We start from the raw sequence: 15,969 nt of genomic DNA, 5'->3' as shown, positions 1-15,969 counted from the left end.
CCATTTCACACTCAGCAAGGCTGCTGTTCCACATCAGAGCTCTGCTTGGCAATCGACCTGGGAGAAAGACAGCCGGTGAATAATGAATGACTGCAAGAGCTGTGGAATAACAGCGCTGCTAAAGCGAGATGATAAAAGATCCATTGGCACTCCTGCACATCCTTTCAAATTACATTTTTTCAGCAGTGTGCTCTGTGCAGTTTTCTTAGCCCACATGTAGGTATTTAGGGACAATGCAAGGAAGGGCATGGCGAGGACAGTGGGAGGTCTTCCAGTCTGAAAAAAAACCCTTAATAGATGTAAAGTTCACTTCAGGCATCAACTTTGAAGAAACAAACTAAAGCACTTTCCTGCCTACTTGACAGTAGTTTCCCACATTTGAAAACACAACCAAACATTGATGATTTGTAGAATTACAAGTAGTTCCCATATTTAAGCACCGAGCCAACAGGACTCCATTAATATTCTAGCTTATTTAGAACATCATAAATGTGACTTCCACTTCACTGCTTAGTATGGTTAATACGGATTAGTTTTGATACATAGCAACCTCAATCATTTACAGCCTTTTGAAAATCAGACGCATGCTACTTCTGTGGTTTGGAATGCAACTGCTGTCCATACTGAAAGCCAACATAATTCCCAGGAATTCTCCTCTAAAGTTCACTTTGTCCATTCCTCCTCTGAGCCCACTTACATGTTGTAAACCTCAATTTGCAATCTCAACCTAATTGCCAATTTTCTTTGCCACGGATGCATTTCCTCCTTCTCCATTAAAGCCCTCATCCTCTCCGAAGGGAATGCTGATTTCCTTCTAATCTTCCCTCGTCACTCTCACTGACATATTCATTCTTCTCCCAAACCTCCTTCCAATGAAAGCAACATTACCGAGATCTGTCTTCACACTGCTCCCTTGAAACACATCTGCTCCCATTTTATTCTAATGATACGTTTTCTAATTGGTTTTACATGGGCTGTGAAGGGAGATGGCATACTTGCCTTGAATACAATGATTTCTCTGGTTAGTAAAATAATATAAATAATAAAATAACCTCCAAGGAAAAGAACTAGTACTTACAAGCACATATATGGCCTTCAGCCATTGAAAAATTAAGTGAATAATTAAGGTCCCACAACATCATATTTTTGGTCTTGAAACATGTCCTTTCCTGAATACAACCACTTACCAATCAGCACTTCTGAACACACACTTGGATTCCATCCCAATGAAGACGACGGTTTAGATTTAAGCCTTTTTTCAGTGGGCCCTGGAGCTCTTCAGTGCCTCTGTGAACACAAGGCTACATTGGACCGTAATCTCTAGTACACTTGAGCGCAGAACCATGGCTGAATCCTCACGTGACACGATACAAGCCTGGTTCATACTTAGTGAGTTGAGCTTCTCTGAGCAGTTCTCCTAATGCCAGCTTGCAGAGGACAACTCTGACAGACCAGTTTTGAAACAGCATCCTACTAAGGTGTATGTGTGGGATCCACGCATTTCTGTTGGCAATCGTGAACCTGAAACCTGACCGGGGACAGTGGCGGAACTGAGAAGACTAGGCACATTTAGTCATTCCTGTCTTATGCAGTATTGTTTTGTTAAGGCTGTAAGGGTTATTCAGAGGCAGGGAGATGGACTGGAATAGAAGGCACACTGGAAAAATAAAAGCCATTATCCAGTGTGCAGATCTCAATAGTTACAGATCAGTTTATTTACACTTGATGTATAAATTTACATCTGCAAAGGAGAGTCTGTAGTCCCTTTCAGAACACAGACCTAGTATCATGAGGATAACAGCACACTGATAACAGCCCCGGGGTCCTCTGGCCTGACCTCCCTGCCCATTCCACACAGGAATTCTTGTTTAGGCTTCCGCCAGCATCTTCTCAACTCCAGCTCATGAGCTGCAATGACAGAGCCTCAGCTCCCCATTGAGCCACTCTAACACATGTTATTATGACTTTAGATTCTTTTTCTGATATCTAGCGTAGACTTTATCTGCTAATGTGAAACAAACAGCAATCTTGGCTAATGTGAGAGAGTAGCATTATTGCCTTGTTTCTGAACTACTGAGTTTCCTCTGTCTTTGTAAGGTACCTCCTCCAAGTATGTTTTGTCCCTTAGTTAGAATTTTAAGCGTGTCTCCTCTAACACTGCCCACTTAAGCTATTCCACCAGTTTGAAGATTCAGAGTTTGAGTATCTGAACTTCTCTTCAGATTTCCACTCAAAATCTGAGAAGCGCTCCTCGGCTGATCCTTTGCCTGATCCTTTGCTTGAACAATGCCTCTGAAATCTCTTACCTTTTATGCTGCTACTTCAAGCTCTCCTTGAAAAAGCAGGCTTCTAAAGCTGGCTGGCCTGTCCATGACTTCTAGGGCAAGTGGAACGATCACAGGTCTGCAAGAGAAGAAAGACCAGGTTTGAAATTATGCAACTCTTACTTGTGCATGGAGTTTATTAGCACAATACTTCCCTGTGTTATACTATTACTGCAGCAAATGTTTGCTGGGGAGCAGCATGTCCTCTTTCTGAGGTCTTCTAATTGTGGTCTTCTGAGGTCTTCTAAGTATCAGTGATACTTACCTGGCAGACTGTTCTTTCTGGAAAATAATTAACAGTAAGGTTGTAAGTAAGTACTTATTTGGCAAAGAATAATTGTTCAGGAGACTCTTTGGAGGTATCTCCTCCACAGGAGTAGGATGAGCCCTCACTTTCCCATAAATAAGAAATTGTCTTTGGCAGGTCTGCAGAAGCTCCCCCACCACCTCACACTTAGGCCCTACCAATGGATTCCCTCTTTCAGCACAAGTTGGGTTTAGCAGTTGTGACTATAGATGGATAGAGATGCCTCTAGCAAGGAATCCTCAGCACAGAAAAAGAAACACCACACTCTGCCAACAGGCATCTTTGGAAAAAAAATCAGGAGCTTGTGCCACCGCAGCACCCTACTGCTATTCTAAACAAGAGAAACACTTCAACAAACTCTCCTGGTTGCCCTGTCATTGAATATCTACAGTATTAGCAACCGGCAAGACACGTGTTAGAGCCCCGACCCTTGGAAGCTGGTTTAGGATGACTCCAGTGCTCTCCGAGGCACAGGCAAAGCTAGGCATTCAAGGTATTTGTTTATTCTGGGAGCATCTCTCAAAGGACACTACATTTAATTGCCCTTTGACTGGGACCAGCATTTAAAGGGGTTTTGTCAGCTCATAGCTGGGATATCTGGAGTAATTCCAGAGAAATTCAAAGGCTGCCATCACAGCTAACACAAATACAAGGCACTGCTGACCTGCCCCGATTGAAACCAGTGGCAAAGGACTCGGAGTCTTAATCCCTTCCCCCTAAACCGACCGGCTCTTTGTGCTACAAAAGAAGATAAAAAGAACAGTTAGGCTGAGCATTTTTGTGTGGTGCTCCTTAGCCTAACGTTTGTTTGCATACATCACTTTTTGTTTTGACTGTGCTGTTGCTGCACATGCCTCATCTTTATCCTAAAGTAAAATACTGCTACTTTTCTATTTTACTTTCCTGATTTAAAAGAATTTCCTTTCATTCCTTGTCAACAGACGAGCGCACATCTTTTTTTTTTCTCCCTTTTGCTAATTTTTAATTTGTCCTTTCTTCTTGCAGTTGTGCTTTGGGCTAGTTGTATGCCACCACCTGACAATGAAATTAGTTTTTCCTGTGCTATTTCATCAGCAAAACACACATTTATGGGTTTTTTTTTTTGCCCACAGGAAATGAAAAACCTAATGACAGGTAATAGTAATGTCTTTTGAAACAGCCAGGGCAAAGTCAACTAAATACAGCTATTTGCTTCTTCTGCAGATTGGAGCAGCGCCTGTGCTCCAATTCCCAAATCTATACTGCCTTACACTTGCAAACTATGGGTAGACAGAGTAGGTATTGCCTGGCCTCGCCCAACTCAAACACAGCAAACAGGAAAATGGACCCATAAAAGCCCAAAGAATTGAAAAGTTTCCACCCAAGAAACAAATTACATTGGAAAAGCCTTAATCAACCCAGATATATGTTTACCTTTATCCAGACTTGAAAATCTCTGTTCTATTAATAGATGGCATAATCAGCTGCATAGCAGCTTGCCGCATTTATTAATAACCTTGAAAAGCTCTCTCACCAGGACTGCAGATAACTGCCAAAGAAAAGGCCCACTGCGAAGCAGCCACAAATGAGAAATCTGATCCTGGCAACACTAGCACCCACTGAGCTCACAATCAGGGGCTATCAGCAACTCACAGGTTCCAGCCTTAAGGTTTCCAGGTGATAACTACGCAATCTACTAAACCCACAGTCCATGTAATTAAACATGAATGGATAACCTAATGCCTGTTGCCCAGTGGGGTCCAAAACCCATTAAAGCCTGCCCCTTATAAAGTCTGGCCAGAACACATTTTACATGCAAATCTGCAGCCAAGCTCCCCTCAGCAGTTGTGCCCCCCAAATTACTTTGACTTTTGCTTTACTAAATACTTCTTTTCTGATTCTGTACAAATGCAGCCATACGCTGTACCTCAAACACGGAGCGATATACAGTATTCTCTGCCCCTGGACATCCCACACGCAGGAAGAGGCTCGCACAATGCAGTGCAAAAGCTTCCATATCACAGAATCACAGGATCATTGAGACCAATCACTCCTATCAATCACTAAACCATGTCCCTTAGCACCTAGTCCACCCATGCCTTAAACACCTCCAGGGAAGGTGACTCAACCACCTCCCTGGGAAGCCTGTTCCAGTGCCCCCTGACCCTTTCCGGGAGGAGGGGGGAAACTTTTTCCTGCTGTCAAGCCTGAACCTCCCCTGGTGGAGCTTGAGGCCATTCCCCCTTATCCTCTTCACCTGTCACTTGGGAGAAGAGCCCAGCTCCCTCCTCTCCACAACCTCCTTTCAGGTAGTTGGAGAGAGCAAGGAGATCTCCCCTCAGCCTCCTCTTCTCCAGGCTAAACAACCCCAGCTCTCTCAGCCGTTCCTCATAAGGCCTGTTCTCCAGCCCCTTCCCCAGCTTTGTTGCTCTTCTCTGAACTCACTCCAGAGCCTCAACAGATTTTCTTGTGGTGAGGGGCCCAGAACTGAACACAGGGTTCGAGGAGCAGTCTCACCAGTGCCAAGTACAGAGGGAGAATAACCTCCCTGGACCTGCTGGATATAAGCCAAGATGCCATTGGCCTTCTTGGCCACCTGGGCCACTGCTGGCTCATGTTCAGTCGCTGTCAATCAAAACCCCCACGTCCTTCTCCTCCAGACAGCTTTCCAGCCAGTAGCTGCACTGCATTGTTGTGCCCCAAGTGCAGAACCCAGCACTTGGCCTTGTTAAACCTCATCCCATTGGTCTCAGCCCATCAGTCCAGCCTGTTCAGATCCCTTTGCAGAGCCTCCCGACCCTCCAGCAGATCCACGCTTCCACCCAGCTTAGTGTCATCCGCAAACTTGCTAAGGGTGCACTCGATGCCTTCATCCAGGTCATTGATAAAGACATTGAACAGGGCTGGACCCAGCACTGAGCCCTGGGGAACCCCACTTGTCACTGGCCTCCAGCTGGAGTTAACTCCATTTCCCACCACTCTCTGGGCCCGGCCATCCAACCAGTTTTCCACCCAGGAGAGTGTGCGCCTGTCCAGGCCAGAGGTGACAGTTTCTGAAGCAGAATACCGTGAGAAATTGCGTCAAAGGCTTTACTGAAGTCCAGGAAGATACATCCTCAGCCTTTCCCTCATCCAGTAGGTGAGTCACTTTGTCATAGAAGGCAATCAGGTTAGTTTGGCAAGACCTGCCTTTTGTGAACCCGTGTTCACTGGGCCTGATCCCCTGGTTCTCTTGCATGTGCTTCATGATAGCACTCAAGATCACCTGTTCCATGTCATTTTCTCAGCAATGAGGTCAGACTGATGGGCCTGTAGTTCCCTGAATCCTCCCTGCGGAGAGTATCATCCATTTGACTTCAGGCAAAGCATTCATTGGAGAACACATTTAACAAGCACTCGTACAAAGTTCAGCATTGTAAGTGCAACAATTAAAATAGAAGAAATGTCTTTTATAGTAAAGAAGTTCTAGATCTGACATTTAAAACACCAGGTAAGCTGACTTCAAGGAATCAAGTCATAATTTAAAAATACCTTTATAAGTAGCTTAATAAAGTCCAATAAAATTAGGAGCAGCTTTAAGCACATTACAAAACACAAGTAGCAGAGGTTAAAGGTGGTGTGCAAAGAAGGGCTAAGTGGTTATAAGCCATGACTAAACCACTTTGGCTTAAAAAGTTGTTTTAAATATACGTAATAAGAGCATCTTTTAATATGTTTTAATTAAAAGCATCGATATTAGTGTCCATAAATTGTAAGATGTGTCTTCTTGGGTGATCTGTATATGGATTAGCCAGTCCATGTGGTGGGCATCATCACTTTGCAAAGCCAGGCAAGAGAAATTGGTGCACAAAAAGGTGTTTTCTCCCATGTATTGCTCTGATGTTAGGGGCAAGTCCCAGGACAGCTATGCTACAGGAAGCTGAATTGTGGATTCTTCCTCCAGAAGGAGAATGAGGAGAATTTAATTCTTTTTCAGCATTAAAGGGACTACAGAAGTCATCTGGTTATCACCACCTAAGAACCCCTTCTTCACCTTCAGGGTAAAGTAGGAAGGTTAGCAGCCTGCAGAGAAAGAGGACCCAGCCTCTTGGTCATGGCAGCTAGTTCAGACTAAGGGCACACCAAGCTCAGAAAACAGTTTGCTGTGGATGGAAGGTGTCCAGGAACAGAGTCACTTGCTGGGATTAGAGGAAAAGTGGACCCTTATTTGTTCATCCTTGCTCTGGAGTACAGAACTATTAACACTCAAAGAAGCTGAGTTCTGCCGTCACAGATTTTGCTGGTACATGGTGTAGTAAGGAAGCTCACTGCCAAGAGCAGACTCATGGCAAATGGTTCATGCTAAAGGTAAAGAAGGCTGGAAAGGACATAGACAATGCTCTAGGTCCATCCACCACACTGTACTGGCATATAAACACATGGGTCAGTCTGGCAATAGCACCTCTCCAAGGATGACCTTCTCCCTGGGGCAAAATGGAGTCGCAACATCTCTGTTTTTACAAGCAAAGAGAAATTTGAATGTCATGAAGACTATGCATAGTATTTTCAAGCTTTATAAATGTAAAGCCACTTAAACCTGTCTGCAGCAAACTAGCCTTTCAGTGCTTTCCAGCTAAAGGGTAAATGTCAAAGCAAGATCTTGGTGGTGTTTTATCCTGCATACTTCTGGCGTAAAATACAATTGCTTAGTTGGAAAAATGGCACAAAATTTTAGTACCTCTTCAGACACTTATTATAGCTGAAATATTCTGTGAACTGCACACATAGTCCTCTTCAAGGACTACTTGTATGTCCTGGACACTTACTATAAAAGTCAGGCCCTTTGAAGCCATCTCACCTACAGGGAGAAGTGGTTGATATATTGGAAAGATGTGCTGCCATTAAACAAGAGCTGGACAGGCTGGGAAGTTGGGCAGAGAGGAACCTAACGAAGTTTAACAAAGGCAAATGTGGACTCATCCTGCACCTAGGGAGGAACAACCCCAGGCACCAGAACAGTTAGGGGCTGACCTGCTGGAAGGCACGTCTGTGTAGAAGGACCTGGGCGGCCTGGTGGAAAACACGCTGACTATGAGCCAGCAATGTGCCCTCGTGGCCGAGAAAGCAAAGGGTATCTTGGGGTGCATCAAGAAGAGTATGGCCAGCAGGTTGAGGGAGGTTCTCCTCCCCCTCTCCTCTGCATCAGCGAGCCCCTGTCTGGGGTCCTATGTCCTGTTCTGAGCTCCAAACTCCAGAAAGACAAGGTTTTCTTTTGTCCAGGATACCTTCTGGACGCTGCAGCTTGTCTTTTCCCTATTTCAACAAAGAACCATACTAAAATAAGGTCATATAGTGCTCCCCCGTCCCCCGTGCACTGACCAAGGGAAGGGAATTGGTTCAGTGGTGGTATCATGAGAAATTCAATAACAAAATGTTGGCATAAAAATATTCCACGTCAGCCAGGATTAAATGATGTAAAGTATGGTGTGAAACAACTGGAATACTGAAGTCATGGGAAAATTACTTAAACAATGTCACCATGGCAGATGAGAATTACAGCTTACCATCTGCTATTGCTCATGTACCTGTAAAATTGGCTTCCTTGAGACACACACTGAGAGAGCAGACAGGAAGTCATATATTTTTTGCTCTTTATGTGTAAATTTAATGCTTTCATTTAGAAAATTCTAGTCGCATAGATTGCAAAGATTTTATCTATTTGCAGCACTGAGCTTACTATTGTATTTGGGGATTCTTGCTTTTGGTGTGTGTGTGTATACATATATATATATATGCATGCTACCAATGCACATCTGGCATATAAATTGCAGCTGAACATTCACAGATGGCATAAAATACAAATGGTCTGCCCAAAGACACATGTGGATTAAACAACTCAAGAGCGCATTGCTGACAAAGTCTGGCAAGTATGTGAAGCTGTACATGAAATTCCTCTGCATACAGCTTTCATGCTAATGCCTTTACCCAGTACTTAACAACAGCAGTTGATCACCACCTGAATTGAATATATATGACTTTAAATTTCATATGGTGTCACAGACTTATTTGGGTTGGAAGGGACCTTAAAGATCACCTACTTCCAACCCCCCTGCCATAGGCAGGGTCACCTCCCACTGGCTCCGGCTGCCCAGGGCCCATCCAACCTGGCCTTGAACACTCCAGGGATGGGGCAGCCACAGCCTCCCTGGGCAGCCTGGGCCAGGGCCTCATCACCTTCATCATGAAGAATATCTTCTTAATGTCTAATTTAAATCTTCCCCCTTCCAATTTAAAGCCTCCCCTTGTCCTTTCATGCCCTTGTGAAAAGTCCCTCCCCAGCTTTCTTGTAGCCCCCCTCAGGTACAGGAAGGTCTAGAGATCAGATTTCTAAAGACAGAGTTCTGAAGGAGAAAGATTCACAACTTATGTACTTTATTCTTGCCATTGCGCATGTATTTATCATAATCACATGGCCAAGCTGAGTGAATGGTTTCTGTTCAATTACCAAAGGTGTCTCAGCATTTCACTACTATACACAAAGTGCACACACTGGACATGATGACGCAGTTTTGAACAGTGTGTCTCAAATGTTTAACTGCACCGGAAACTAAAGCAAATATAATATGTAAACACTAATTAAATGTTTTCACCTGTTCTAACATGTGAAATGGATGAGAAAAGCAGAAAGCACATGGCTAAAAGTAAACATAAACATCAGTACCTTTATCAAAGAAGCATGTTTTGAGTTGATTTTTCACCATCTGCTTTATACTCTTGACTTCTTCTGTTCCTTTATCTCTTACAAGATTAAAAGTTTTATTTTAAACATAAATCCAGTTAAATAAACACTCCACTATACAGTGTCTCTCATCAAAATATAATGAAAGTCAAAAAAAAAAAAAACCCAAACAGAAAAAAACGTCCACAGTGGGAGAGCTGTGCCTGAGGTTCCAACATTTTGTCCTTAATGAAAAACCTTACTCAAGGGTGGCTCATTCTTTCAGAAAAATGGCGTAACTCCCATCTGGTTGCCATACTGAAGCAATTTGGCAGAAGGGATAACGGGTGCTGGGACTCCAAACTGCTCCCACACTCTTTTCCCTGTCTCTAAAGGGAGTTGCACAGAGCCATCACTGAGCTGTTAATGGGTGCAAGATGTGTATTTCTGAACAGTGAAGACTGTGAGGATGTGCAGGAAATGAGGGGTGGCAAGGCTTTTACAGCTAAAGGAACCATTTAAAATTCTGTTAGTATTCAACTAATGTGTCTTTTCCTCCCTTCTCTCACTAGTAAGGCATCTGTCTTCCTTCTCATCCTCTCAATATGGCCATGAAATGCTGTGAAATTCAAAACAGACCAGCAAAGCCAGCGGAGTCAACCATAATTGTTCCCTAAGCACTACTGGTCCCCAGAGGAAGATTCAGATCAGACATAGTGCAGACCTGGCTGAATCACAGCTCATCATAACCAAGCAGGTTCACCAGAACCTACGGGAACAGACACTAAATGTACGTGACCTGAGACACAACTATGTGGATTTCTCAGCCAATCAGATCTTTGTTAAGCATCATCATCTACGCTGGACCTTCTTTACCGTTCCTTACCACCCCTGAGCAGAGACTCACATTGAAGAGAGGGTCTGATGACTGTACAGAAATATCACTGGCTTCAAACCCCAACGAAAGAGATGCAGAAAGACTGGAAAAGAAGCACAGCAGGTCTTAAAATTTGCCTGCCAGGGAACAACTGGAATACTTCGGCTGTACAAGATGCTGTTACCTGGATTTATGCAGATAAAGCATGTTTAAATTGTTAATCCACCTATCCCCAAAGAAGTTTCAAAGGATGTTTTCATCATACTCGATTATGTTTTGCAAGAAATAAAATCGTTTGTGTGTCTACTTGGCAGGTCTCATGCAAGTGAGAACTGCACCAAACTCAGAACAAATAACTTCAAGGAGATCTAAGGAGGCATCTGAATGACACATTAATTTCAGGCCGGAAGGAAACTTGCTGGAGTCCTTCAAAGAGTGGACTATTTCAACTTTAATTTATCTGGCACAAAAATAAGTGTTCCATATGCAGAGCAATCCCATATGAATGTCCCATGCATTTGGGATTTAAGCACAATGCTAAACAGAAGTTCACTGAGGTGCTGGTAAATTCTAGCTTCCAGTAATAATGTCTCCTCCAAAACAAAGCCACTAGGTCTCAGGATAAACTTATCCATAAAGCTTTCTCCAAGTAGTATAAAAAAGCTCCCAGCAAATTTAGCTATCATTTCTCTGTACTGCAAGAAGAAAAGCCCTCAGCTTCCCAGAAGGAATTAATGACATGAGTGTGGGGAATTTTTGGCATTAATCTGGATTATTTCTTTAAAGCAAGTCAGAAATTAGAACTGGTTAGGAAAAAATGTGGGTTTTCTTTCACTATGCAAAATGTTCTGTAAAAGCTGATATAAGGTGCAAGTTGGTTCAACTACACACAGTATCTTTGGGATAGGTTTGGCCCATACAGTTGTTTCCCTCTGGGAGGTGAAATTCAAGAATAAATGTAGTACTGTGTTAAAAACAGTGACAAGCTGTAGCAAATTCAGCTCCTCTTGGTGCAAAAATTAATGGTGGATTTCCTCCATTTTCCCCAGGATTGGCCTGCAATATTACTGTTGTTACAACAACAACAAAAAAAAAAGAATTCTTCCAGAAGTGATCCCAACCTTAGTCATACCTACAACAAAATGATGCAGCTAAGAGTTCTCCAAGATGAAAACAAGGAATATTAGTGGTGCATGTAATACAGTTGCTCACCCACACTTGCTACTTTGTGACATGACAGCATGGTGTGTCATTCAGGCTACGCTGTGTGCTCAGCAACCAGATGGCAGTAAAGAACCCTGCAGGATTTTGTGCTATTTCAGCCCATGGAATAGCATTTTTATTTTCCATGAACTCTTCTTCCTTGGCTCCAACGCAGATAGTTTTGGCTCCTACAAGCTTTCCAGTGCTGAGTACTTCACATGACCTCCTTGACAACCACTGCGGTATCACTGAGCACCATCTGTTGGGAGGTGCTCTTCAGAGCAGGGAATACGCTGGGTTAAATTCAGTCCACTGATTTGTGGTGCCATTGCTGTGGATATCGGTGAGTCAAGAAGGCTCCCCAGGGACTGACTTGTTCAGTGGCAAAGCTCTGCACAGACATGAACATCCTAGGAACTACCTTAGTTCCTGAGCTCCCTGTGAGGCCAACTCTGGAGAAAGGCTGAGAACTTCCACAGGGAGCACGCTGGGACAGAGAGCTGCTCCTCTACCAAACAGCCTCTTGCCATGCTCCATCAGCATTTCCAGCATAGAATCACAGAATCACCAGGTTGAAAAAGACCTCTTAGATCATTGAGTCCAACCATTCCTATCTGTCACTAAACCATGTCCTTGAGTACCTCATCTACTCATCTTTTAAATATCTCCAGGGATGGTGACTTTGCAGATAACACCCAAAGTCACCAGCATTTTAAATAAATGTTTGATATTAAAGCCAAAGCTCCCAGATCACTGACTTAGCCTTGTTACTATGAGTGAATGTAAACTGAATTTTGTAAGACATCCAATTATTTGTAGGACAACAAGAATTTTGAGCATGCAGAAATAAAATGAACGTTCATCCTATGAGACATGAGGCAACCGTACTGGATTTCTACTGCACAATTAACTTTCTTCAATGATTGCATATACTGCTTGTGGAGCCAGTACCTTGACAAAAGAGAAACACTCTCCAGTGAGCACAGACTGCATCCTTCCAGCCAGAAGTCCATCCCGGGAGCTTTAAAATTTCTCTGAATTACTGGAAAAGTCTTCATGGAAATGTACACTAACATCTTCCTAGCATCTGCATGCCTCTAACATGAAGCACTGGCATGCTTCAGACTTAAACAATTAATGTGCGGAAAAGAAATCCAGTAAGTTCTATTTCCCAGCTCTCCTAGGCTGCCCGAAAATCTTAGTCACAGAAATTACATTCTGGCCAGGAGTGAATGATGTATCATATTTCTTTGAAAGCAGCACATAACTAAATTCTCCTCAGCAGCTGCAAACCCATTTCTGCTGAAACTGATTTTTCACTATAAATTTCCCAAGAGATGAGTAGACCCACTGGTACCCTGACTCTTTACTTGACCAATTAATTACATCGGCTGCTCTGTATTGCTGTAATCTAGTCCAAATGCAGAGAGACGCAATCAGATTCCCCAGAAAACAAAAGTATCTATGTCCAGGTTAATTCCTCATAATCCTCCAAGTATTACGCCCTAGTTTTCCTGAGCTCCTCCTTACAAACCTGCACCAAAAGCAGAGAAGCTCAGAAATGCTCTGCCACCTCCATCAACTCAGGCTGACAAATGTACTCACTGCCCTCTGCCATTATATGGTTTAAGTGGTGCTGCTTAATCCCCTGCTGTTCCAAACATTAAGCTGGAAATGAAGAGACTTTACAAAAAGGTACTAAAATCCCTTTGTGAGGTCCATTACCACATTAGGTCTCTTCTCTCACTGCAGTACTGCAAAAACTTCTTCTCCCACTCCCACTGCAAAAGAGCAGTTAGAAGTTCACTCCTACAGAATTCCTTTGATACTGAAGAAACCCTGCAAGTACCATAAAATAAGGCATGGAAAAGACATCCTGTCAGGACGTGTGGAAGGAGAAGTCTGGTGTTGTGACCTGGCACTAGTCTTGGGAGTGAGAATAAACAGTGACAACAGAGATGGAGCAAGACAGTCCTTTCCAGCTTTTACCAGGATGCCTTTTTCCAGGAAGCACGTTGGAGTCCCTCAGTGTTCTCAGTCCCTTGGTGCAACTCAGAGAGAAGGGAAGGAGCTTTTGGAAGATTCCCCGGGGTTTTCACAGGTACTCTCATTTGGGCCCGTGGGGGAAGTGAGTGCACGGAGTGATCTCCTTTGCATAGGAATGCAGTGAAGACAACTAAAACCACAGATAAAAGATCATGATTCCTGAAGCATCCCATAATACAGAACATCTTCAAGGGTGATAAACACTATCCTCTCCCCATACTAATGTGATCTTTCTGATAAGGGTGGGGAGCCTGACCATGGTAAAGCATATATGTCATGAATACATGTATGTCCACATACAATCCAAGACATCTTCCACACAAAGCTTTCCAGCACTGTTGGTATGTTTATATGGACAAATAAACAATAATACATTTGGAATAGTCAAAATTGAGATGTAAAAATCCAGATTTAATTGTTTAGCAGGAGAAATATCAGTCTCTCAGTCACTCACACTAGTTGCACAATTTACTGACTGGACCTTTTCTTTCCCATTCCTGAAAATCTTTGCCATTGGTGCAAACATTTGCTGAGTACCTCAGCCTTCTCCTTGTCTGTTGATACGTCACCATTCCTCTAGCAAAGGTAGAAAAGCTTAAACAAATCTCCAGCAAGGCCTTATGCTATCCACTGATGCAATATAATGAAAACAAAAGGAAGATTCCATCAGGTGCTAACTGCCTGGTCCCAGAACCTTGCCTAGTCACAGTACATTCTTGATAAGCTCTTAATTATAACATTATCCCAAATTCAGAGTTAGGATGGAAACTACATAGGTCTACACAATTTTATATTTGGAAGGCATAAAAATAAGTGTTTGGAAAATAAGGGGACCTGGGGGAACAAAAATACATTCCAAAGGGTGCATCGTTTTCCAAAGTAGTTCCTGTATTTGTTCCACAAACTATATAGTGCCACCTTAGGGTCTGCTTTATGTGCAGTTTTACATTACTTTATCATCAAGAGTGTTAATGTCCCTTTTATGAATATGCAGAGAAAATTATATTGCTGGAGTCTAAAACTGGAAGCTATAAAACTTGCTAATGTAACAAGGAATATTGCCATTGTCTCAATAATTGTAACTTCAATTAGCATGTTAATACAGTTAACAGTAAACCCCAAACTTGTTCAGACTAAGAGAACTGTAAACAAGCTATTGCGCCCTGCTAGCAGCAGTGTTGCATTACATCCTGAAGGTCATGCAAGAGGGAAGAACTACGTGGTCACGAAGCCTTCTCCTACTCACCATTGCAGCTGCCTGGCGCTCTGTTTCAAAAAGACTGCACCAAAGGATTACTGTTTATATTTACTTTTTTTTTTTAATTTGTTTGCTTCCTGTCTTAATAACTTATAACACTGTTAGTGATACCACATTGTATTTCTGTTCCTGAGGACAGCTGGGATGAACAGTGCTCAGCCTTTTCTCTCACTGCTTCATCTGTGCCCTCACACCTCTCAGCTCTGTATTCAAACACTGCTTACTCCGAAATGACTGTGATGGCTGAATTTTGTCCAAAAAACAATCTTTAGCCTAGGCCCGAGAGTTAGAATAAATACTGAACCCTGAAAAAAATCAACATTTGGAACTAGATGATCTTCAAGGTCCCTTCCAACCCAAACCATTCTCTGATTCTATGATTGTACAGCATGCTACTGGAACACATGGAGGCTTTACCCTAACATCAATGACCTTTTACTAAGACTCTTCGTTACTAGCCTCGGTTTTCAAAAGGAAGCCAGGTGTAGTTGGTTTTGGAAGAGGTGTGCAGAAAGATCTAGCAGTGGTAAGGAACAAACCAAGGCCTCGTGTACTTCAGTTCACTGCCTTCATCTCAGAACTGCCCATGCAACGAGAACTCTGCACAGGGTACAGGACTCCAGCTGGGTGCATCCATTTGAGGAAGAGGCTCAGTTAAATGGGCACCAAGTATTACTGCCAGACAGCACGCCTCTGGCTTTCAGTAAAACCTCAGCTTCATGAACAGCCCTGTTGATTTCAGCACTGGACTTGTAAAACAAGAGAATAAGCACAGGATTCACCATCTGGCCCTCTGTGGATACCCACAAAGCCATAAACCTGCTGTTCCTAAGGAAAATTTAATTTTATGACTTGTTAATGGTTTTAGATCTCGAACTTGCCATTTGCACTAATGCTCATTAAATTTAATATTAAACCTGGTTTGCTAGTTGTATTCCCACTTTTTTCTCATCAGAAATCAATCTCCAGCTCACTCAGTCCCCATACCTCAGCCTAATCAGTCAGACTTGCAGGCATTACTACCTCATAGGGGAACAAGCATGAAGAAGTAAACCTGGCTATGGAAATAAGTTTCAGATAATAGTCCTACAAAAACAATGAGGGGGCAGGTTTAAAAGCAGGGGGTCAGGGAGGTGGCGAACTTTCTGTGTAAACATTTGAAAGAAAGGGTTGCTTAGTTCAACACCTTGAGCATGCCTGGGTTTTAATCTCACTCCAGCCAACTAGACAATAAGGCCAAATGCGTGAGCTAAATAAAGAACTGGAAAACACCTTTAT

Source organism: Phaenicophaeus curvirostris, chromosome 10, assembly GCF_032191515.1.
Source record: "Phaenicophaeus curvirostris isolate KB17595 chromosome 10, BPBGC_Pcur_1.0, whole genome shotgun sequence".
In the NCBI taxonomy this organism is placed as follows: domain Eukaryota; kingdom Metazoa; phylum Chordata; class Aves; order Cuculiformes; family Cuculidae; genus Phaenicophaeus; species Phaenicophaeus curvirostris.
Note: the sequence above shows the minus strand (reverse complement) of the source record.